The sequence below is a fragment of the Cervus elaphus genome, chromosome 5 (genome assembly GCF_910594005.1).
Source record: "Cervus elaphus chromosome 5, mCerEla1.1, whole genome shotgun sequence".
NCBI classification, from domain to species: domain Eukaryota; kingdom Metazoa; phylum Chordata; class Mammalia; order Artiodactyla; family Cervidae; genus Cervus; species Cervus elaphus.
The window spans coordinates 34,508,896-34,533,595 of record NC_057819.1 but is presented as its reverse complement, the minus strand read 5'-3'; the positions used below and the strand labels follow the sequence as shown (position 1 = coordinate 34,533,595).

General features: G+C 36.4%; 1 protein-coding gene and 1 pseudogene across 4 annotated transcripts in view; one reads left to right on the top strand and one right to left on the bottom strand.

Annotated features, from left to right (window-relative positions):
- The window catches only part of FSTL5 (follistatin like 5), an 864,807-nt gene that overhangs the window by 808,247 nt on the left and 31,860 nt on the right, over window positions 1-24,700 (top strand). The gene's annotated exons all lie outside the window — the stretch shown is intronic.
- Window positions 6,925-7,696, bottom strand: LOC122695650 (annotated as a pseudogene).

Below are 24,700 nucleotides of genomic sequence, written 5' to 3'. Positions count from 1 at the left end.
GCTTCTTCCTTCCAGTCTGCTCTAAAGAGAAAGAAGAATCGCTCAGTCGTGTCTGACTCTTTGCGACCCCATGGACAGTAGCCTGCACCACGCTCCTCCGTCCATGGGATTTTCTAGGCAAGAGTACTGGAGTGGGTTGCCATTTCCTTCTCCAGGGAATCTTCCCAACCCAGGGATTGAACCCAGGTCTCCCGCATTGTAGACAGACAATGTAGACAGACAGGTCTCCCGTCTGAGCCACCAGGGAAGTCCCTGTCTGCTCTACAAAAACACAAACTAAATTGTCAGGATTTCTTGAATTCTTAGATTCCCAGGGCTTAGTGCACTATCTTTACCAAATTAAAAAAATACAGACATAAATTGTTTATTAAACAGATATGTACTTTCAATACTACATATCCCAGGTGATTCAGTGGTAAAGAATTGACCTGCCAATTTAGGAGATGTGGGTTCAATCCCTGGGTTGGGGAGATCCCCTGGAGGAGGAAATAGCAGCCCACTTCCATATTCTCACCTGGGAAGTCCCATGGACAGAGGAGCCTAATGGGCTGCAGTTCCTGGGATCACAAGTCAGACACAACTGAATGCACACACACACATACGTGCAATTCATTGTTGGCATACACTCCAGGATTCTTACTAGGGTTAAAGTTTCTTCTATTCAAACATGTGATTACTTTCTTCATCTTATTTCTAAAGGAGTAAACACACTACTGGTTCACTGGATTTGGTTTTATTTTAAACAGTACTTCCCACCTTCTTTGGCATATTGGTAAACCCACACATGGAGTATAAAATGCCTAAGACAGAAAATTACTAGGTGCTTGCAGCTAAGTGTTATGTGTGTTTTGTGTGTGTATGTGTGTTCAGTTAGCTATCCTCATTATTTCTTGAGTGAGATAATGTTGTCTGATCCCCTACTTGGTCTCTACCCCTTATTAACAGGCTCCATCTGAGTCTTGTAAGGAAAGAGCCCAAGCTAGATGAACCAAATAGGCCAGCCCCTGTTTGACAGAATATTCACTTAGGTTACTATCCTTTATTAGTATATAATGTAATATTTATCCCTTATTAGTATATGTAATATTTTTGTCACATGGGAAACAAGTGAAAGTTGCTCAGTGATGTCCAACTATTTGCAATGTCATGGACTCTACAGTCCATGGAATTCTCCAGGCCAGAATACTAGAGTGGGTAGCTTTTCCCTTCTCCAGGGGATCTTCCCAACCCAGGGATGGAACTCAGATCTCGCACACTGCAGACGAATTCTTTACCAGCTGAGCCACAAGGGAACCCCAGGTTGGATTTAAAAGCAAGATCTTGGAGCCCCTGTTTTTTGAGGGGCATGGGCAAGAATACCGGAGTAGGTTGTCATTCCCTTCTCCAGGAGTTCTTCCCGACCCAGGGATCGAACCCGGGTGTCCAGCACTGTAGGCAGACACTTTACCATATGAGCCACCAGGGAAGTCTATAAGTATTTCATTACTTTTAAAAAGGAAAAGTTTTGCACAAGTATGATTAGCAGGCTCCAGGCTCTAGATTTTAATAAAGCCTCTAACTAGATTCATCCTATAGCATTTTTTACTGAAGAAATCAATGGAGCACTAATAAGATGTAATTTAGAAACACTCCACATCACAGATCTGTCTTTCAAGTTTTGTTATGCAAAGTAAAATAGCTCTTGCTTCTTCCCTCAGAGGTCCTTATGCTAACTCATCAAAGTGATTCTTAAAACACAGTCCAGCTTCGGTGTATACATAGCACAATTCCACGTGCTTTCCCCCTCTGTCCCAAATGATTTGAGGTTTTGCTGGAAATGGTAAAACAAACTTACTTTACCCTAAACAAGTAAACAATAGGCTGTCTAGATTTCTTGGGTTTCTTTATTTGACAGTTAAAACAGACTCAGATAACAGTTAAGATACATGAAGAGATACATCACAAGTTATGATACAATGCAATACTTCACAAGATGAGGACAGAGCTCACCCTGAGAACTTAAGAAATTTCTTACATAAATCTAATGTGCACATCTCCATGACTTATTTCATATGTAAATGCAATAGATTAGAATATAATATTTTGAATGAAGCAAATAAAGCATTAAGTAGTTCTTATAAAATGTGTATAGAAAACAATATTGAGGTTTTTAATTCTATTTTTAAAGGGATTTATTATTTTCCTGTTGAAGCAAAATGATATATTTTACCATAGCATCTAATTTTATGAATTAATGAATTTTTACTTGAAGAAATATCTTTTTTAGATGTTAAAACTTTAAATACAAGTATCATATTTAAAAAAAAAAAAACTGCCTTTTGAATGAAAGACCCCAACTGTGGCTCAAAAAGCAATGCTATTAAATAAATAATTTTATCTTTAAGAGCACAGGCATAAATTAATGATGGCAGTCAGTAGAACATTTTAGAAAGTTTCTGGGAATATTGCTAAAATTTTTATTTCATATATACATCACATTTCTCTCTCTCTCTTTTTTTTTTTTTTGCCATATAAGCAAAGTTATTTTAAATGTAAAATTAGTGGTAGTGGTAGGGGTTCTGTAGAGGGGCAACACCAGGTGCACTGATATTATCTTTACAATAATTTGAGGCTGTAAAAACTATTTACAAGAGTTTTTAACTATGTAAAAACTAGTCCCTGTGAATTCACTTTAACATTTTGTGCCCATTTAATTTTCTTTTAAACCTGTAACTGTAGCCTGTCTATGGTTTTCTGTGTAGGAGTCAGAAATTGACTGGCAAGTCAATCAAAGAATATATAGACAAATAGATTCCTTTTCTCCTTCAAATTAAAGATGCTCACTTGTTAACATTAACTTGTTATGTTATAGTGTTCTATTTCTTAAAAAAAAATCACTCAGCAAGATGTCAGTTTTTAAAGTTCTTTGAGATGGGATTCAAGTAAGAACTGAAGGACATGAAAAGGATGTCAGAAAGCCTTAAAATTTAACTATAACAAATTAGTTGATGGAATAATCTTCTATTAAATCTAATCTGTCATCAGCCATGATAGACATATTCACATAACCACGTGATTACATGAAGAATGGTAGGTCACAAACATCAAACAGCAAGGGTTTTATTCTTCAATGTTTACACCAGCATGGTGTAGGGTATACAGGGCTCACAAGATGAATAAAAACAGCGTTAAGGGAAATAAAAATAATAATTGCCTTAAGTGACTCTTAAAGCTGTTGAGTTTAGCATGCCTAATATTTCTTCTGTATTTAGTTTAACTTTTTTCTATGCTGTGAAAACATTACCTTTTTTGCCTTTTTTATTTTGAGAGGGGAACAGGTAATAAAATATGTAGATTTTCATTCTATATTGACATCTGATTTTCAAGAAAACCAATATAAAATTTTAGTAATTTAATTTTTTGCCATGATGTAGAAGCTTATTTTTATATTTATGTAATTTTTGAAATGTAAATATAGTTGTTAGTGTCATTGTAACAAAAGGGAATCAGAGTTTGTGTATGCCTTGAAAGTAGTTGCTGATTTATGTAACTAAGTCAAGAAAATGCTAAAAAATCTAGACTTTTTCCTTAATAATATAAATCAAGATTATTCATCAGTTTGAGTAAAAGGAAACATTGCTTTTGTTTAATTAAAGTATATGTTGTTTAAGTCCTGCTGTAAAACTTTGTTGAATTTATATCAAATAATCAGAATGTTTTGAACTCTGAAGAATTTTTAATTAAAAAAAGACAAAACTCATTTAATTGATACCTGAAAACAACTTGAACATAAATGATTCATTTATATAAAAATGCTTTTGAGAAATGTTTCAATAGATCATAGATACATGTATCTTTACTGCTGTTGTTCAGTTGCTAGGTGTCTGACGCTTTGTGACCCCATGGACTGCAGCACATGGATCTTAATATTGAATAAATATGCCTTCCTGATTTTGTGTAAACTTACTTTGCTTGTCATTTTTTAACATTAAAAAATCTCTACTTACATCCAAATTTTTACTTACAATGAGAAGTAAAGAGATCTAATTCAAAAAGATTTGTTTAGACACAAATGACTTTTTAATAAACAGAAGTAGAGTGGAATATAAACCATTTGGAAACAGTCATTTGAGTTATACATTGTTTCCATAACTTAATATTTTATGTTTTTTGAATTAATAAATAGCTTCATGGATATCATCATTATCAGCAACCTCATGAAAATAGTTACATTAACCTATTTAATACATTTTTTATTTCCTGAATCCAATCTGTGCCTTACCAACATGAAATTAAGATATGCTGATAATCCTTTTGGTACCTCTTCTATCCCTTATCTAATTTCAAAGTGATCCATTTTTACCATCTTCTAAAATTTGAAAACACTTTTGGAACCACTATAACATTTGGATTTATAGGAAGGAGATAAATTGTATTTATTCTTCTGATTCATAAAGCCATTATTAAAATTGTAAATTCATCAGAGAAACAATTTTTGTTACTGTATTTATACAAGTGAAATACAAAATGTCTTAATTTTTTCATTTAAGTCTTTGATGTGAATAACTTATAGATATTCAAACTTTATATTATGATAAACTCCAGATTTCCTAAGGCATGCACAGAAATGAATTCATATTTTAGCAAGAAATAAAGGAGCAACAATGTTAAGGAAAAGTAGACCAGACAGTTGAGAAATTTTCTAGAAATGCAGGAAATCCACTACCATTTATTCATGTTGTTTAACAGTTTCATCAGTAATGTCTAACTTTCCTATTGTCCTATGTACAAGAATCATTTAAAGTGGTTCCTTATAATCTTTTTTTTTATTTTAATATAGAAGTTACAGTATAATTCTCTGGATTTGGCTGAGTTGCTCTATCATGTACTCCTTCTCAGGTTGTATGGCATAGGTGTAGTTTTGTTCTTATTACTATAATTATTGTCTAATATCTTAATAGTAATTAACAAACACTGAGCACTTACTATAAACCAGACAATGAAGTAAGAATTTTTATGCACTCCCTCATTTAAAGCTAGCAGCTCCATAAACTTTTATCCCTTTTCTACATATGGTGAATCACTTAACTAATAAGTGTTGGAACCAGCTATAAACTCTGTTCTGTCTAAATTCAGGGCCTTAGCACTCAATACATTATAGAATTCAAGTCCTTTATTCACTTTCCGAGTAAAATCTAGCTAACGTGCTCTGCAAATTATCCTAATGTCACCTATAAAACATCCCATCTCTTGCTTCTGTGTACCTCTGCTACAACAAAACTCAGCTCCACAGACCCTGCACTTGTTTTTTGTTCTTTGCTCTTGTCTAACATTTGATATCTGTTTATTAACATGTTCTTCTTTCTCTAGACCCAGCCCTAAGTTGATCCCTCTCACCTTGCTAACAAAATTACTACTCCTTTACTATTTCTCCATATTTATTTTCTCCATACTTCAATTCACCAGAGAACCATTCGACTCTTCTTACTAACTTCAGAGCTTTGGTGATACAACTTTGCATTGGAAGGAAAATGCAACCTTAACATATTTTCTATCACATATAGTTTAAGTTCAAAGCATGCTGAAGCCAGACTTCCCTGGTGCTCCAGTGGTTAAGACTTGATGTTTCCTCTGCAGAGGGCACTATCTTAGAATGTAAGACATTATAGTACTCTGGGTTTGCTCCCAGGTCAGGGAAGTTCTACGTGCCACAAGGTGTAACCAATAATAATAATAACAACAATAATGAACAATGTTGAATCTATTGCCTTCAGCAGGCTTAACTCCTAAGACTGATCTGCACAAATACTATGGTCCAGTCAAGGGAACCTGAGTAGCCCCTATCCAGACTGACTAATAATTTTTCAATATTAGATGGAGTGAGAGTGAGAGAAATTCAGTAGAAAACATAATTCAAGTGTTTCTCTTTTCCCAGGATTGTGATACATGGTGGAATCCCCTCTCATGATACTGTAGCTCCCAGTCAGCCCCACCATCATTGCGGGTAAACAACTCACACACTCATAACCATTCTGCAACCATTCTCTCTTTCACATCCAGTGTAATATTTAATTAATTACATATGATATTCAATACTTTATTATAAAATAGGCTTTGTGTTAGATGATTTTGCCCAACTGTGGTTAAACTTAAGTGTTCTGAACCCTTTGAAGTTCAGCTGGCTCAGACGGTAAAGAATCTGCCTGCAATGCAGAAGACCTGGGTTCAATCTCTTGGTCAAGAAGATCCCCAGGAGAAGGGAATGGCTACCCACTCCAATATTCTTGTCTGGGGAAATTTGCCTGATTTGACCCTGAACGGAGGAGCCTTGTAGGCCACAGTCCATGAGATCGTAAAGAGTAGGACATGACTAAGCAACTAACACTTTCCTTCTCACAGATTAATGTTAGGTTAGGCCTACTCTTTGGTAGGTTAGGGCTATTCAATTCATTTTGACTTGTGGTATTTACTTCCATAACCACATTGTAAGTTAAAAGAATCTGTACTTTATAATTTCCATGTTGTCTGAAATGCTCTTTCTGATCCTGATTTGGATCCTCTTAATTTATATCAATCTCCTGGCCAACCTCAAACACTCTCTAATTCATGCAACTTTTTCTATTCTTTTGTCATTTATGATGGCATTCTCCTTAGAATTTACTTCTTGTTTTTTTTTTTTGTTTTTTTTTTCCCTCCATGGTGGCATTTGTTTTTATTAGAATACCCCACATGGTAAGAGCTTTCCTAAGCCAGCACAGAGACTGGGTAGCCTCCTAGGATCCACAACTTTCATCTTATCTTCCACTCTCTTCTGAGCCTGGAGGGCAGGGGATAGGGGTGGTGTCAGGCAGTCTCCAAAGCGCCTGCTCCTGGACCCCTGAGAGAGTTCACATTGCTAGCAACATACCCCAGGACACATCAGTGGTACACCATAGGGCCTAAGGATCAAGGTAGTTTTTGAAAGCATTCCTGTTTGTATGGCTTCATGATGGAACCAAGGAGGCTCTCACAGACTCCCACATGATCCTTCACTCTGGTTGAGAGCAGGCAGGACCCAGGAGAATGTGGCCAAGGGTTAAGGGAGAAGAGATGACATTGAGATACCCTTGGGAGTCTAGAAAGCACCTGGATTTTTGGGGAAGGGAGGGCCATGGAAGCCCCACTCAGTTCTTTTTTGGTTTGGGGGGTGTCTTATTTCCTCCTGCTGGAGTATCATGACTGCAGGGGGATGCCCATTGAAGGGAGAGTCATGACCGGGAAGCCTACCCTGTCCAGGAAATGGGGGAAAAATCTCCAATTCAACTCATGCTGAGCCAGGATTCCTCCCCATTCAGGAGCACTGGTAAAGTCCATCACTATGGGCCTGTCCTCTTGGGCCAGGTAAGGGATAGTTGCTGAGGTGAAGCTGAAATAACCAGCCTTGAGAGGATGCAGGGCTACGACGTGAGAGACATTGCTAGCAGGAGTAACCCGGTCCCATTTAATGTTGATTATTCCCAAGGCAATGCTGAAGTCTTCTGGAAGGAAGGAATCATCAGGCAAGTCCACATCTCATGTAGCACTTGAGCCAACACTGTAGATGTTGTACTGAAAGGTCAGGTCTCCCCTTCCACAGCACATCTGTTCAACAGTGATATCGAGGCCAAAGCCTGGCTACTTTGTCTGCTTCTGTGACGGCAAATAGAATCAACACTACAAACTCCAGTAGCCTCAGCATGCACACTCTACCCCCAACCCCCCTAGACTTTTGGGAGCTGCCAAAATCACAAGTGGAATGTACTTCTTGTTAAAGGCATTCAGCCTCACAGCAAGTTTATTTATTTATTTCATGTGGTTTATTTCAAGCTTCAATTATTCACATGATGGACACGATGCTATGTTCCAATAGGAAACTGAGGCTAGATTTTGTTTCATTTATACATATGTATGGAACTAGAGTTAATAAAAGTTAAATCGTCTTAAAAGTTTTATTGGAATGTAGTTGATTTATGATGCATTGTTAGATTCAGGTGTAATAAAAGTGATTCAGTTATATGTATACATGTATCTATTCATTTTCAGACTCTTTATATATATAAGGTATCACCAAATATTGAGTAGATTTCCGTGTGCTGTAGAGTAGATCCTTGTTAATTATCTATTTTTATATAGTAGTGTGTGTATGTTCATTCCAAGCTCCTAGTTTATCCCTCCATCCCCCATGTTTCCCCTTTGGTAACCATATATTTTTGTTTTCAAATCTGTGATTCTGTTTCTGTTTTGTAAATATGCTTATGTATTATTTTTTAAAAATTGCTTTTAAAAAGAACCGTAAGAACAAAATGCAAATTTAGTGAATCACACTTACTGCAGAGTGATTCTAAGCACATTAGTTTGCTAGAGGCTTTTCCTGCCCTTGTATTAGGTCTCAATTTTGTATAAGTTTTTTCACTTACTAACTGGTGAGGTGAAGCAACTGACAGAGGCTTAGACCAATAGATCCCCAAATTCTCTCTGGCCACAATAATTAATTCAAACATGGGCAGGTAACCCTCTCAGAACCCATCCATTTTACTGAGGCTTTTGAGAAAGAGACTTTTGATTTTTGTGTACATTTGTCTAGAGGATCTAGAGCCACAATAGCTATTATTACACCACATGAAGCTTAGACCTGAAACCAAGAGAGAAGATGCAAAACCAATAGATCAACGGGAAAAAAAATGAGTTATGATTACATTACTGTAGAGCAAATTTCAGCTATATTTGAGCTCATTCCAGAATTTCTTCTATGAGCTCTCCTTTTTTTTTTTTTTTTCATTTAAGATATTTGTATTGGATATCCTATTATTTAAAATGAAAGTCTGATATTGGGTTTCCTTATGTCTAAAATACACATATTACCTGCTTCACACTATTTGTTGATTGTAGGATTTTATGTCGTTCTGGCACATAGTAAGTGATAAACAAATGCTGTTTCTTTTTCCCTTGGGATGATGATTTTTTTTTTTTTTTTGGGTCATATTGTCTCTAAAGTAGTTACATTAATGAACACTCAGTAAATATTTGTTAAAAAATGCTGCACTTAGTAATGTTTCTCTGAGTGTCTATCTGGCATGGTGATTCCTCATAAAAGAAAAAATGTGTCTACTTTATAGCTTGCTGAAAACTTCCCCATGGCCTTATGTGCTGTGGAGGAAGAGAGTAAACATGTATCAGTTACTTGTGTAACATTGTATGGAGACAGCTCAGTTGAAGATTTTTTGATTACTTGAGTCAGCTCAAGGGTAACACCAAACCTGTAAGATTGCCATCTAAGAATTTTACTCAGAGTTCTTTAGATTATGGCAGTTATAAATGGAGTGATTCACTTATTCAGTCTGGGCATCCATCTCTACAGCTTGCACAAATCCTCATCTTCTCTAAGTGCTAAGAAGAGAAAATTCACTAGGACCTTTCTTAAAGGGAAGCCTTTGTCATTTAGGATTTAACTAAAACAGATTGAAGAAACCTTGAAGGCGGGACACATTGTCATTCTTCTAAGGTCTAAAGAATTTTTTTGTTTTCTCTCTCAGGTAGATTTCATTATAAATCTCCTAGATTGTTTGTTTGAGATTTATGTCTTTCATGCCATTCTGAAAATGCTCTAGAGACATTTACTCAATACATTTTTTGGTTCAAAGCATGCATATTGGAGTTGATATTTCATTAGAGATATCATTAATTAGAAATATTTCATTGATATTTCATTAGACTCCTCAGTTTTAATTTAGCATCAATGTAGTGTACAACAATGTTGAATAACTGATAAGATTTACAAGTAAACTAGAATGCTACCTACTCCATGACTAATATTTTTCAAAAAAGAGTAATTTGTTTTTTAAGATGGAATTTATCAAATTGTAACACAATGAAGAACAAAGTCATCTGCAGTTGACATTTAGTATATTTAGTAATTGACTTATAAAACTCAGGAAGCCTTGTTTATTTATTTTAATATTGGTGCTGTAGAGAGAGTAAATCATACTCTTTAGCAAACAGGAAACAGAGGCTCAAAATCAAGAATATAGTTTGTTGTTTTATGTTTTTGTGGGTTTTTTTGTTTTTTTGTTTGTTTTTTTGTCAGTCATGAGCAATGATGCTTTACACAACTGCTGTGAGCTCTGTTGAGAATCTTATCTTTGGCCAAAAAAAATTTAGAGGAAAAACATTCTGTAACAAAGATCACATGGAAGAATTCTATATAAATACTTGTCAAATGGATTACTGGGGAATTTTTGAAATGTTACTATCAAAGTAGTCAAGATAAATCTGCATGCTTATTACGTATTGACTACCAAGCAGGCAAAGGCTTGAACATTCTCAAAATGTATTACTCAGTTGACTAGGAATATCAGTGTGTCCCCCAAACAAGTTAAAAAAATAAGCTATCACAGTTATTTCTGTTATGATCAATATGCATCACTGTAAATGTCAATCCTATAGTGTAAGACATCTCAGACCCTTTAAAATAAAACACTATTAGTGGTTGAAATCACAGCCATGATAGAGACCTTCATTTCCTCAAGGCTGAAAGAAAAATGTGGTAAAGGTAAGAATCTACAAAATAAGAAGACATCAAAATGTGACATCTGGCAGGTCCTGAAGGAGGTCAGTATTTTGAACAGAATGAACAAATCACCAGCATAGAAGGGTGTTCATTAGAAAACTCAGAACAGCTTGAGGAAAACAAGACAGAACCCATTCTGTCCGTAAATGAGATTGTCAGAGACTTTCTGTGGGTGGAGTGAGAAAGAAAACAAATACATTATCAAGAAGCCCAGATATGCAATTATTCTTGCTGTGTTCTCTGCAGAACAATGGAAGGAACAAAGATCTGTATGTTGGTGAATTCCTTGCAGTCAGTAATGACGTGCTCATTTGCAGTGTGTTCTCTGAAATATTTAGCTGTTCTTTTTGCTACTTAAAAAGGAAAAAATAAAATAAAAAGTAGCCTTGTCATTGTGAGATGACATGTTGAGTCACCTTATTCTTTGCCAAGACAAATAATACGAGCAGATATTGTACTGTTTGGCATTATCTGTATCTGTCAGGACCTGCAGCTTCTGAAAATGGCAATAATCCGTCTTTAATCACTTGTAGAACATATGTCAGAATCAACTCATTCTGGCCATTCCTTTGAGAACTTTCCTGGCACAATTCTTAGATGCACAAAAGGGTGGCTCTACAATTCAGTGCATGTTGAAATTAATTTTTGATTAATACAAACTTGAAAGTGTCAATCGGTTTTAATTACCCTGTGTGTACATATGTTTTCCATAGCTCGGCTGTGTGTGTATTAAATAATCAAGGCTTCTGTTAAGCAGATGTACATAGGTTGTCATGTGTTCTAACGGATTGGTGCCTCTGTGCTACCAATTGTCAGATAGTTTTTAAATCACTTCACAAATGTTTGATCTTTATTAAACATTTAATTTTGCAAGGCAATGTTTCATCCTTTGTATGCTTTCTTAATGTTATGCTGCTATTAAATTTCAACTGGGTTGTATATGGACACAGTATTGTTTGAATGCTGAGTCTGAGTGTTTTTGAACATTTGGTTCTGCTGGCTGATGACACTCCATGCCCCCTACCCATCCACTCCCCCAACACACATATACACACACTGATCTCTATTTACGATTTGCCTTTGCTTACTACGAATCTCTTTTTGTTCTGTTTTGTGGAAAGATGTTGAACTATTATTTGTATTTTAGATACATTTCTGATGTTTCTTGTTTCATGAGACATTTTTGGAGACATGTTCTTTGTTAATCTATAAAAAAAATAGCATATTATAATATAGGGAGAAAAGAAACAAATACATTATCAAGATATCCAGATATGTAATCAGTCTCGCTGTGTTCTCTGCAAAAAAAAAAAAAAAAGAGGGGATTTTGAATCAATTAATTGAATTATACTTAATCAACTAAATTATATTGATTATAATGTGTGTTTAATGCTTAAATCACTTCCAGTAGAAAACAAGCTAACAAGCTTGCTCATTCCCTATTTTCATCATCATTTGAGAGATTCCTTCATAGCTGCCAGTGAGTTAAATATTCTGTGATCAATAATATTTGTCCTCACTATGAAATGTTACTGGCATAAGCCTTAGAAAGGATACATTTCAAGTATGAGAGAAAGGAATGACTACAAAACAGATTTTTGTTTCTAATCTATTGTACCAGAATAGTCTGCTTATCTCTTTTCAAAGCATTGCTTTCTATATGATAATTAACTATTCTGTAAAAAATTCAAGCATCTGGAGTATAGTAGTTAATTCATAATGTAGATCCATCAATATAATTTTACTTTTGAAACTTAGTCCAGTAATGATATATTTTAATTCAATTCAATTATCTTTTGTTCATTTACATTTATGAATTGCAGAACTGAAAAATAACCTCTGGTGTTAGTTAGACATTTATGAATTTTTTTCATAGGACTTTGTAAAAGTATCATTCTATAGCTATATACAATGCTAATTGGGCAGCCTATTTTCTTTATCATCAACAAGAAATAAAAGGGCAATCAGAAGCCTCCATATGAAAGATTTTAGATAAAGTATTTTGTTGAATGGTGTATTCATTTTCACCACTAATGCAATCAGTGCAATGAGCTGCTCACTTATTTCAAAGTTGTGGTTTTTATTTTCTCTCTGGTACATTATGAACATAAGATATTTAAAAAAAAAATAGGTAGAGACTTTGGCCCACTTAAAGACAAATGTGAAAAATCTCAGATGGACTTCTAGGCAGGAAATTACCTCAGATGCCTTGACATTATCCCACTTTTACAAACAGCTATTTGAGGTAAATTCCCTTACATCCACAGACTTCTACCAACATTTTTCTGCACCTCCTTGCCTCTAATGAAACTTCATTCTCCTTATTGAGGTAACTTTTGCACATGTGCCTGGCATTCTCTTTCTGAGCAGCCCTGATGTACTAGGGCCTTGGAGGGAGCGATTTGCCTTCACTATCATTGGTCCTAAATGAACATGAGGAAAAAAAAAAAAAAGCCCCATTTAGCAATGTGTAATCCTCCATCTCAGGAGAAGGCAAAGGCACCCCACTCCAGTACCCTTGCCTGGAAAATCCCATGGACGGAGGAGCCTGGTGGGCTGCAGTCCATGGTGTCGCTAAGAGTCGGACACGACTGAGCGACTTCACTTTCACTTTTCACTTTCATGCGCTGGAGAAGGAAATGGCAACCGACTCCAGTGCTCTTGCCTGGAGAATCCCAGGGGTGGGGGAGCCTGGTGGGCTGCCGTCTATGGGGTCGCACAGATTCGGACACGACTGAAGTGACTTAGTAGCAGCAGCAGCGGCAATCCTCCATCTCAATCTCATCCCGTTAAGCTTGTCTTATTTGTTGTTATCTCACAACGTCTAAGCTCAGCCTGAGCAACAATTCCTCTGGAGGCCGAATCTTGCAGAGTGATTTCCGCTTCCGTGTGGACGGCTCACCCGCCATGTCACTCCCCAGTTTCACAAGATCAAGACAAGCTCTAAATTCTGCTGCCAAAAATATATATTCTTATTTGTCTAATTGTCTCAATTACTATATTGCATTTGGAATCAAGGCAATGCTTCCAAGATAGTAATAATCCTCATTAACTTTAAAAGAAATTGTCATTGGATTATGCCCATTTATGATCTAGTTCTTTTCCATTTTTTTTTCTTTTCAATCTTGCTAGCTGCTACTTCCTGATATTCATCTTGTGCTTTAGACGCTCTGCTCACTAGGCTTCTACTATGCTAGACTCTCTTATGAGTCACTGTCTCTACACCTAATCTCCTCTGTTAAATTTATTCCAGCCCATCAAAATTATACTTTCATAGAATTCCATGAAAGTTTTATGATAGCAGAAGTGATTTTTCAAAAATTATTTGTTCCCATATTTGTCTTCATCAGAGTTAGGTGCTGAGTAACAGAATCATTGTCTGTTATTGTATTCCTACTCCAACACTTAGCTCATTGCCTGGTACATGATGCCAATTTAGAATGCTCAGTAAGGGAAGGATTGAATTTAATTAATAGAAGTTATTTGAAACTATTTCAGGAACTTTCTGCTGCAAGACTGAAATTACTCAGGGAAAGCTTTTACTTTCTTTCTGTCTCAAGTAAGAGTTAATCCTTCTAATTATTAAGAAAGAGTAAAATGTTCCAATTCTTTGACAGGTTCAATCTGATCATCTGTAGGCAAAGATAGGCTGGGATGGACAGAGTTGATAGAGGAAACTTTAACACATATGTTTTCGTGAGGACTGACCCTCAAGTCTTCCAAACCTAGTAAAATAGTTTAATATATAAACATAGTCTGATGCATTATGGTAAGTGCTATAATAGATGTAGCATCAAGACATTTCTAAGAGAAAGATAGGATGCAACCATTTTGGAGAAGTCAGGGAAAAAGTAGCAGTAGAAGTAATGTATACAGTGGATTTTGAAGAAATACCAGAATGTAAAGCTTATGACATGAAAATGCTGGTGGATAGTTTGCCCAGAAAATTGAAAATGAGCTCACCCCTTCTCTAGGAACCAATAAAAAATACTTAATTTCTGACACCAGGCAAGCAGGCAATAGCCAAAATTGCCTAAACACTTGGAAGGATATGAGAAAGAATGCAGATCCCTTGAGAATGAAAAGCAGAAACAGAAGGATTTTTCTAGATCTTTACCAGATTTGAAGGGGTATCACCAGCAGTTGCATGTTCTTATGGGCACCTGAGGACTGGCAGAACTGCCCTTCCAACTAGAGCATTCTGCTGTGTGTCCTCTGTATAAAGTTTTGACTCCATACAGACATGTTCTTAAGCTTTTGCCTTCCTTTGACAAGTAAACATCTTTTCGCTTGGATTTGTTGTAGAATTTCTCTTAATCATGATTACATTGAGACCATAACAAAAAGTTGAATCTTAATAAGTTGTCAGCCAAACAAGGGGAGATTCATGAGGGAGGTTGTTTTAGATAGATGAAAGAGCATGTGCAGAATCACATGTACATAATAAAACATGGAAGGCCTATTTTACATTCAGAAAATAAAACAAACTTTAAAAAGCTTTTCTGACTCCTTTTAGGAAGTCCAATTTTTTCTGTATGGTAAAAGTATAAAGCACTGTATTCATTGGCCAATTTGAATAGCGTTTCTGACAGTTGCCAGGGAATGGGCTAGTTTTGATTGTTTACTATGAAGACTGAACTTCTTAAATAATAATAATTCATTGCTTTTGTTGAAAATTTGTCATATTCATGATATGACTTATTATAATCAGAGGTTTTCTTTAGGTACAGTTTATATGCATGTGTCTGATTCTGGGTCTTTTGAAAAGTAGATATGAAGCATTGTGCAAGAAATTTATATTAGGAGAAACACTTGTGAAAATAAATGGGGAGACAGCCAGGCAGGGCTGAGAGATCTATCTGCCCATGATATACATCTGATCATGATATTTCTGTCTATCCATTGTGTCTATGTCTATCCTTTGTGTCTGTTTGTCCATGGTGCATATCTGTTCATGGTGTCTATTTGTCCATGGTGTATTTCTGATCATGGTGCATGTCTACCCATGGTGCACCTGTAAGCCTGAGTGAAGAAGAATGGTCAGAAAGAAAATTAGTTTGAGCGAAGCATCTTAGACTACTATGGAGCCTAAAGAATATGCCATTAGAAGTCCTGGAGCCAAAACCCCCACTTAGAGATGACTCACATCAGTAGAAATGAGCCTGAGTTACTACTGTAAGGACTATACTCAGTTACTACTGTAAGGAGCCGAAACCCCCACTTAGAGATGGCTCACATCAGTAGAAATGAGCCTGAGTTACTACTGTAAGGACTGGGTCAGAGAAACCTGTGGACAACACTATCATTTCACAAAGGCAACTGTAGAGTTCAAAGCACAGCAGCTGAGACTTTAGTCAGTTAAACTCCCCCCATTACGAGAACTGATGATCTTATTCTCATGTCTGAGGTCACATGTGCAAGATATTAAAGTCAGCTTCTACTATTAAACATTTAGCATTTAACTTAGAAGTTTTCTTATTTCTAGCTAAACTATAATGCATATTTATAAAGTTTACCTAGTAGTGAAGCTTGGTTTTCTATAGTAATACATCATTTGTACCTTAATCTCAATAATACATATATACCATTTAATCACATTAAAAGCTAATTTCAGAATCTTGACATAGTTTATTCTTAACATGATTTTTGGTAGAGAATGTAAGTCCTTTCAAAAACCATATTTTGCCGAATTCTCTGAGACAGTTGGCAACCATTTTTAACTGAGACCCAGGTTCGATTCCTGGGTCGGGAAGATCCCCTGGAGAAGGAAATGACAATCCCCTCCAGTATTCTTGCCTGGAGAATCTATTGGACAGAGGGGCCGGCAGGCTACAGTCTGTGGGGTCTCAAGAATCGGACACTACTTAGCGACTAAACTACTACTAGAGACCATTAGGCAACTGAAAATATTATAAAAAATTATTTTCAAGTCACTCATAGCTAGAGATCAAAGAAAGTAGGACTGCTTAATTCTATTCAATGACTTGTGTCCTCAAGCTTGAAGAGCAAAGGGGAATGTCATAGAAATGAACTTGGAGTAATTTCTGTGCTAAAAATATCCACCTTCATATTGACTACAAGGTTATGCCTTTCCTTGAAGACCCACATCGAATTGTGCCTGTTAGTTCTAAGGAATTTTTCTAGCCTGCACTATCCCCTAACTGTATCTATGATTTTCTGCACATGTTCTAAATTCTCAAAACTGATTACAATTACAGCCATTAAAGCTACATTACATTTTTCTTTATATCAGAGGATTGTGTCTATCCTTACATTCTCTCTAGACATCAAGCTTCCTGAGGTAAGCTAGTAGAATTTGTAAAACCATTCACTTTATACAATACCTAAGAGACAATGGTTATTAAATAAATGTTATGTGAACAGAATTGCTATATATAGTTAACTCATTTCAGTAAGTTGAATCCCTGCATATAGTGAAGAATATGAAGATATACGAATGTCTATAAGTTATACAAGAAAGTAATAGTAAGCAAATATAGATTGAGATACTAACTAGAAAATAGTGTATTTTTTTTTCTTTAAGTACTTTTTCTGGAACTTTTTGATAGTCTATAATCTTAAACACTCCAAAATACTTAATTTTTTTTTTCCATCTATGTGCCAATACATAGAGGGTAAAAAATGACAGGGACAGGGAAGGACAGGGAACCCTGGGGTGCTGCAGTCCATGGGGATGCAAAGAGTTGTACAGGACTGAGCAATGAGATAACAACAATTAATTTAAATTAAAAAAAAAATTATTTCTCCACATACAGGCCCAGGAGTGGTATTGTAAGGTAGGTGTATTTTTAGGGTTTTTGTTTTTGTTTTTTTTTAAGGAGCCTCCATACTGTTCTCCATGGTGGCTTTACCAATATACATTCCCACAAACATTATAGGAAGGTTCTCTTTTCTCCACACCATCCCCAGCATTTGTTATTTATAGACTTTTTGTTGTTGTTGTTGTTATTTATAGACTTTTTAATGATGACCATTCTGACTTGTGTCGGGTGATAGCTCATGGTAGTTTTGATTTGTATTTCTCTAATAATTAGTGATATTAATTAATATTGATATATTGATTGAGATTAATATTATTGAACATATTTTCAAAATGGAAATAAATCCACAGACATAGATAACAAACTTTTGGATGCCAAAGAGGAAAGGAGGATGACAGAATAAATTACAATTTGTGGATTAACAGATATTTACTGCTATATATAAAATAGGTAATCAACAAAGACTTACTGTATAGTACAGAAAATTGTACTCAACACTTAGTGATAACCTGTAAAAGAAAAGAATCTGAAGGAGAATAGATATATATGTGTATGGTTGGATCACTTGGCTTACACCTGTAGCTAATACAACATCATAGATGAGCTATACTTCAAAAAATAAAAATAAAGTGCAGCCAATCTTCTAAAAAATATCTCCCACAGTAGTTTTAAGCTTTGCCTGTTAACATCCCTTTCCTGAGAGAGGAGCAGAATAGAATTTAAGAACACAGGCTCCAGTCCAAGCTCTTCAATAAGTGAACTGTGTGACTTCAGGTATATCCTTTAATCTCACTGGGTTTCAAGATTTTCATCTGTAAAATGAAGGAATTGAATCAGATATCTCCAAAGTCCCTCCAGCTTCAAAGCAAACTCTTAGGTCTTAAGACTGACTTAAACCAGAGCCTCATGCTCTGCACTCTTCTTCTCTCTAACGCCTCGTGGTCACCATGCAGTCCTATATAGATAAAAGGACTACCAAGTGTTAATCATTCTCTCAAAGGGGACAAATGTTCTTTGAAATAAAGACTTCCTCAGCAATGAATAGCTGTTAAAATGTAATACATAATCATCCGAATGTCTGTGGTATCGGTAATACAGCTCAATTCACCACGTTACCAAATGCAGTTTTAATGACAAATCAACCCTAAACTTATTTTGAGTGGCATTAGGCCAGAAGCTGACACACCTCATGATCATTGGATTTGATATTTTTCAAATGGTAGCATAGTTAGTATCTAAATATGGAAAACTTAAACATTAGTCAAGATAGCAACATTTTATGGTATAAAAATATTTTCTTTCCTAGATACAGTTTCTCTCTAACTTCAGTGTCTACTTTTAAAAACTCTACCAACACCATATAAATTTTGTTTGTAATTTTAAACTGCTCAATGTTGAAGCACATTTGTATAGTATGTATTTGCAAAAATCCGAAGTAGTGTTTTTGCCCCTTTCTGACTTAACTTCCAATCTCTACTTTAAGAGACTGGATATTTACAAAATCTTATCAGCATACTGAGTGCTAGGGGAAAAAAAAAATGGGGAAAAAGCAAGATTCCCTTTCTATAAGAAAATAAATAAAGAGTTAAAATGGAAAAAGAGCAGAATGAAAGCATTTTTTTAATTTATAAGAAGTAGAGAAAAAGAAGTATAAGCTTATCTTTATATAAAGGACAATTCAGGCCTCCTACAGACCCTATTCAATAATTTTTCTCACTGCTTCTCAAAAATAAAACTTTAAGAAGGGTAGACTATTTCCCTTCAGGACTTTATATTATTCATTTTGTGCCATATGACTCCAGTAAAGAGTAAGTAAATGTTTTGAATAAGTGAACAATCTATTTCCAATGTGAAAATAATTATGTTAACACTACTTTAAGAATTAGTCTTACTACATGAATAATCTGGACCATTTTTGGACCTTGGCAAAAGTGTTGTTCCCTCTCCTGAACAACACCTGCATCTGATGATAAACCGTATAAAATACTAGAAAAGGTGACATCTTGCTTCCTGCCTTGGGTACCTTCAAGTTGACTTTGGTTCAGCTGCCATGCATCTATGCACAGGAATAAGACATCATATCTGGAGAAGAGGATATTTTCATCATGGCCTGTATCTGGTTAATGATCCCAACAGTAGAATGCTCCTTTCACCAATGTCTTAGTCTTGGAAATGCAAGATAATGCTGAATAAAAAAACACGAGACAGAGAATCATTTCACTTCAACAATAGTAGTTTTGGAAATCCAAAAAGACAGAGCCAATGAAAGCAACTGAGAAGGTTATTCACGTGATGAAAAGTCTCAGTTAATTACTTCTTTAGATAGCATTTCTGAGATAAAGCATGATCTATTTGACTAGAAACTATTCTTCACATGGTTTTTCACAGAATTTTTTCAGGAAGTCCTTAAAAAAGATTATAATACTTTATGTCATACTGAACTCAAAGCTAAACTTTTTATTTATTTTGTACCAGCCAAAGTGTGATCTTAGAAGGAAATTTCCATATAAAGGAAGTGGTGATTACCCCCATAGGCCTTTGAAATTTGTTTCCTGTAAAGAAATGGAGTTTTGAGCCTCATCAATTTTTAAACACAAAGGAAGTACTTGACATACTGTAGTGAAAAAAAGTTATAGTACCTTATTATTAATTCACAGATCAGCTGTTCAAGCAAAATTGTTTCTGAATTTATAGCAAACTAAAAGGAGCATAAAAATTATTTCTTCCTTGTGGTCTCCATAAACAGCTTTAACAGGTACTAGGTAATAAGTGCAATATAAATGCCTTTCCAACAGATAAGTGAAGCTGCGATTGGATTGTAATATACTGCAATGCATTTCAGGCAACAGGTCCTTTCCAAGGCGGCACCTGGCTAAGAAGCCATGTGTTTGAAAGCTTATACTCTCCTCTCCAAGAAATAAATGTGTTGCATCATGGTGTGATGTGGTTTTGAAAAGTAAACTCCTTAAGATGTGTTGAAGAATAGCATTTAGGCCTCCTGCAGGAAATGTTCAAATTGCCCGCTTTTTCTTCTTGTTCCTTTTTTTGGTTACACGGTCAGCTAAATGAAATTGAGAGAAGGCAATACAGGCAACCCTAAGGCCCAATGTAGAAGCTCAGATTCCCTGAGCTATGCTGGGGCCTGCATACATTTGCCTAGCCCCCTTGGATGCCTACCTTCAATTTCTCTGGCATAACCCCAAACCTAGCTGGTTTCTGGAATAATTTGGCAATATAAATAAGAAAATTGGTTCTGGGGCCTTAAGAAGATTCCCATTAGTATAGGAGGAAAATCTAGATTTCCTATTCAGAAATCTCGTGACCCTTTCCTGGTAGTCCAGTGGTTGAGAATCTACCATGCAATCCAGGAGGAGTGGGTTCAATCCCTGGTTAGGGATCTAAGATCCCTCATGCCACAGGGACAGCTAAGCCCACATGATACAACTACTGAGCCTGCATGCTCCAGAGCCCACGTGCCTCATCTAGAGAATGCATGTACTGCAACGAAGAGCCGCATGCTGAAACTGAGGCATAATACCGACAAATAAACATTTTTATTTAAAAAAAAAAAAACAGCAATAACTCTATCTGTAAATATCCTTTATGTTTTGTGCCAAGCAGTCTACTGGGTACTTTATGTACAATATTACAGTGCTCTCAATAGTCCTTCAAAAAAAGAATTTATAGACATTGATAGAGAATGAAAAATGAGAACTATATACTGCTGACTGAAGGACAGCCTGCTGCAACTGAGCAGAACTTCCCCAACTAGTTCTTGGATGAGATTACAGAATTCAGGACCAGGTTTCTAATTTCAAAGATTGGAGACTAATATCTACAAGTACCAAGTGATGATCAGAATCCAAGCAACTACTCAGGTGCACTAAAATGCATCAAAAATTAGGGAAAATAGTAGAATGTGAAGTTATTGACAACAATAATGTAGCAGGTGTTTGTGAAAAGATACTAATTGGAAAAAACTGAGAGAACAATCAAGCCAAGTATCTTATCACAGGTAACTGTGAGCTCAAACTTATTGAAGAGAAATCCTTCTGACAGGTCTGCCATGCAGCCCACAGGCCACTGTGGCTCGAGAGAGGAGATGGGTTTAGAGAAGGAGAGCAGGTTACATTGTATTCTGAGTACAACAGAATCCATTAAAAAGAGAGGGGATCAGATGAAACCCTGATTTTCATTAGGATGATGCCACTGCAGTTGGTGTAGAGGTTATAGTCCCAGAGGACAGGAGTGGAGAACAGTTAGGAAACTAACGTAGGAGTTTGATCCAAGGACAGGTCCTTCAGGGCAACGAGTCCTCAAGGACATAGTTCTAAGAACTGGTCAATATTCAGGAACTTAATCTCTTCCCTTTATGAGCATATTCTTTCTGTTTTCTGGTGTTTTCCCTGCTTTTCCCAATGCACTATTTTTTAGCCTCTAGAATTAAATACTGCAATACAAAAATATATTTGTTATAGTTAGAAAAATTGTTTCATGTGTATAGACAAATATATATGATTTAGATGGAGGAACAGAGGGGCTGAATAGAGAAGGTATGAAAAATGGGGCCCGTGCTGGAACAATAATGTGTTTTCAGGACCATCTGTAACAGGCAGACACTGAAGTTCTCTTGTCTGCTCTTCTTTTGAGGGATTATGTGTGTGCCGTGGGTTATCCTGGAAGCTCTGCGTGAGGGAGATTGAAATGTGATTGAGAGACGTGTTCGAGAGAAGTTTAGGAAGCTATCTCAAGAATAATGCATGAGATGACAAGTGCCTCTTACATGTAAAGCTCTGTGTTATAGATACAAAGACTGCAGATATGCTGCCCACCACGCGCCTCTCAAGGAGCTCAAAGCAGAATGAAATAAATATCTCCACTTTATGCATGTTGCTTTTGTAGTGCAAGGCAGCTTGTATTCACTGTCACCAACTACGTTGCTTATTTTTCCCCTATGTTTGAAATGGGGCTCCCCTTGTAGCTCAGTTGGTAAAGAGTCTGCCTGCAATGCAGGAGACCCAGATTTGATCCCTGGGTCAGGGAGATCCCCTGGAGAAGGAAATGGCAACCCACTCCAGTATTCTTGCCTGGAGAATCCCATGGACAGAGGATCCTGGCAGGTCACAGTCCATGGGGTTGCAGGAGCCGGGTACGACTTAGCAACTAAACCACCACCATATTTGAAATGGGTTTTCCCTGTTCTGCATCTGACCACTGTCTTCCAACACTTGCTTTATCTCCTTCTGGAAAACTTTCATAATTTCTGTCAGTCTCTGTGACTGTCCATTTTCCAATAGAAAGCCATGTCTAATTAGAGCATTTAATACATTACCCTAAAGTAAATAATTCAGGCTTACCTGGTAGCTCAGATGGTAAAGAGTCTGCCTGCAATGCAGGAGTCCTGAGTTTGATCCCTGTGTCAGGAAGATCCCCTGGAGAGGGAAATGGCAACCCACTTGACTATTCTTGCCTGGAAAATCACATGGACAGAGTAGACTGGTGGCCTACAGCTCATGGGGTCACAAAGAGTCAGACAGAGCTGAGCGACTAATGCACATGAAGTAATTCATGTATTCATTACTAAGCATTTAAATATTTATTTAATAAACATATGGCAGTGAGTATGTGTAAGACATCTTTTCGTTTGTGTTACATGAATTAATCCAGTCTTTGCAAAAGTCCTATGAGCAGATGTTATTGCTATTCTCATTTTATTTTATTTATTAATTAATTTATTTTTTAATGTCAATGACTGGAGACTTTATTTACTTATGTATTTATTACTTACTTACTTATTTTGCCCACACCATGCGATATGCTAGATCTTAGTTCCCTGATCAGGGATGGAAACTGTGATCACTGTATTCAGAACACAGAGTCTTAACCAGTGGACCACCAGGGAAGTCTCACTATATTCATTTTACAGATGAAGAAAATAGATCACTGATGGGCACACAAATAGTATGTGGTAGAATTTGTACATGGTAGGCTGCCTGGCATCCAGGCCCACATTATTCGTCCAAGATTACACATGCTTTTGGGCTTACCTGGTGCCTCAGATGGTAAAGAATCTGCCTGCAATGCAGGAGACCCAGATTCAATTCCTGGGTCAGAAAAAATCCCCTGGAGAAGGGAATGGTTACCCTCTCCAGTACTCTTGCCTCAAGAATCCCACGCTTTGATGCTGAAGGACTGGCACTGAAAATCTCATAAATAAATCAAGATGTAGAATCAGGCTTAAAGTAAACATACACTCAGATACTTGGATGTACTAGGCAGATATATTCTCCATATGGCATTTCTGAATATCTGAGTGCTCCGTTCTCTGAATAAAGAAATGGTCTTGCAGACTGTCCTTCACTCAGCCAACCCTGTAGACCTTAAATTAAAGAACAATGTCAAAACAAATTAACAGCTGGTTCTCTAAAATTCCAGATATTTAACCCTTTTTATGCAACATGTATCTTTTTGAGTAGATAAAAGATAAGGAATTTAATACAAGGCCAAAATTGTTAAGTCAACCTCAGATAAGATGAATGGGCTAGAAAAACCTGCTCAGGGGAAGAATAATATGTGTTAAAAGTATTTGTCTTCCTTTCTTAGGGAAATTATCTAAATTATTGAAATGAACAAACTGCTGATTGATATTTGCATTATTTTAATTTTAATATATTCTTTTGACATCTTGCAATTACTGTTAATGAGGATAACTGTAATTTACTTAGCACCTAGGATATACTAGGCTTCCCTGGTGGCTCAGCTGGTAAAGAATCTGCCTGTGACGCAGAAGACCTGGGTTTCATTCCTGGGTTGGGAAAATCCACTAAAGAAGGTAACAGCTACCCACTCCTGTACTCTGGCTTGAAGAATTCCAAGGACTGTATAGTCCATGGGGTCACAAATAGTTGGACAAGACTGAGCACACAGCAATGAAAAAATAAAAAATAAGAATAGAATATACCAGACTTCATGCATGGATTTCTCAAATCTTCACTGATCATGTGTTATTAGAATATGCAACAAAGAAAACAACCAAAACTAAGATAAAATAACTTGTTCATGATCTCACAAGCCTAGTTGTTATTCCTCAGTGACTAAGTCATGTCTGACTCTTTGTGACCCCATAGACTGCAGTACATCAGGCTCCTCTGTCTTCCACTGTCTACCAGAGTTTTCTCAAATTCATGTCCATTGAGTCACTGATGATATCTAACCATCTCGTCTTCTGCTGCCTCCTTCCCCTTTAGCCTTCAGTCTTTCCTAGCATCAGAGTCATTTCCAATAAGTCAGTTCTTCTCATCAGGTGGCCAAAGTATTGGGGCTTCAACTTCAGCATCAGTGCTTCCAATGAATA